This window comes from Sinocyclocheilus grahami, unplaced genomic scaffold, assembly GCF_001515645.1.
Source record: "Sinocyclocheilus grahami isolate Dianchi unplaced genomic scaffold, SAMN03320097.WGS_v1.1 scaffold713.1, whole genome shotgun sequence".
NCBI lineage: Eukaryota > Metazoa > Chordata > Actinopteri > Cypriniformes > Cyprinidae > Sinocyclocheilus > Sinocyclocheilus grahami.
Genome location: NW_015505892.1, coordinates 44648 through 46652, shown reverse-complemented (window position 1 = coordinate 46652; position 2005 = coordinate 44648).

Below are 2005 nucleotides of genomic sequence, written 5' to 3'. Positions count from 1 at the left end.
GTTCTGTTTATTTGTTACTTTAATAAACTACTGCATTTGGATCTAACCTTGTTTTCTCCTGGCATTCCGTGACAGACAAATGGCATTTTTCCTCGGTTGTCTAAATTAAATTGAGCTGTTTTCCCCTCCATATTCTCACTGAGTCATACAAGCCTGATGTATCAAATGATACTCAACAAAAACATGTAACCAAACTTTGTCTAAATGTTCAATAAACGGTTCCACTTCAAAAAATTAATTTTCTGACTAATTTCATGTCAGACTTTACAGGCTTAAGATCGAGTCTGTCAAGACATTAATATACCGTATATTTGGAGTGTCAGGGTTTCATCACAGATGAATACATCTTACTGAATTGTTCCTCACAGAGCTTAAGTCTTTTCATTTCAGTTTTGGCACCGTCACTTATGAGACAAAGGATGGGGTCTGAAACACCATTTATAGTAGTCATAGCCACAAACACCATGTAAATGTCTCTGAAATTCTTTGTGATGCTGCAGTTTCCAGGCTCCAGCAGTCCTCTGATGAACATCACCACCTGGAAGGGTGTAAAAGCCAACAAGTAGGTGAAAAGGAGAGAGAAGAGAAGGCGGCAAATCTTCCTTTCGCTGACCACAGTAGATGTGCTTTTCTTCAGCGCCCTGATGATCTCCTCGAGGCAGAAGCTCATAATGAGCACAGGAATGAGAAATCCCAGGACCGCGAGTGTGATTGCCACGTTGGCGGCCGTGGCGCTCATTATCATCGGCTCTTCGCACACATACGACTGGCAGAAAAGTTTCCGGTCATCTCTGTGTAGATTAGAAGGCCCAGATGAAGCACGATCTCCACCAACCATACGATGACGCTCACCAGTACTGCAGTTCTGACCTCTCGCACACGTGCGAAATGCAGCGGAAACACAATGGCTAAATATCGGTCCATAGAGATGCAGCACAGCAACCCTGAACCCACATAGAAGCTGTTGAACATGACCACCGCTATAACGCTGCAAATACCATCGTTCACCGCATTGCCGAGTGCCATCATGATCCAAACGGGTAGAGTGAGGATATACAGCAGATCTCCGACTGACAAATTAATCAGATAAACCGCCAAATTATTGCCCTTCATCAGAACCCAGGCTACGTACAGGGACAGACAGTTTGCTGGAAATCCAATTATGAAGAACAGCGAGTAAGCTGCCGGGTACATGTACTGCTCCACCGTGTGTCCATGAGGAGAGAGAGTACAGTTTACAGAAGTGTTCGGGTCCATGGTAGACGCTAAGGTATCAATTTTCGAAAGGAGATGAATGCTACTCTCAGGTATTTCCAGTGTATTTGTACCATATAATGTGAGTAGACGTTGCATTCACGGAATAATGACCCATGCAAATCATGTTTCACAAAGAACTAGGACAGCATGACTGTTGATTTCCAGGATATATATATATATATATACATACTGTATATTTATTTAAAGGATTAGTTCACTTCCAGAATGAAAATTGTCATTTACTCACCCTCCACTTGTTCCAAACCTGTATGAGTTTCATTCTTCTGTTGAACACAAAAGATATTTTGAAAAATGTTGGTATCCGAAAAGTTGATGGGCACCAAACAGGATTTTATTTCTAAAGGGTGCCAGATGATGTTTGGCTACACACATTCTTCAAAATATCATCTTTTGTGTTCAACAGAAGAATGAAACTCATACAGGTTTGGAACAAGTGGAGGGTGAGTAAATGATTTTCATTCTGGAAGTGAACTAATCCTTTAATATGATCACGAACCATACATTTGGGATCAGTCCCCATTTATGTATGAATTTACGTATTTATTTGATAGGATTACTTCCCATACAATTGCAATCACTCCATTACATATTTACATATTTATAACATATGGTAAGTGATCCTATTTAGACCACCCAATCTAAGTTTTCTTTTTAATGCCTAATCATATATATATATATATATATATATATATATATATATATATATATATGATTACGCATTACAAAT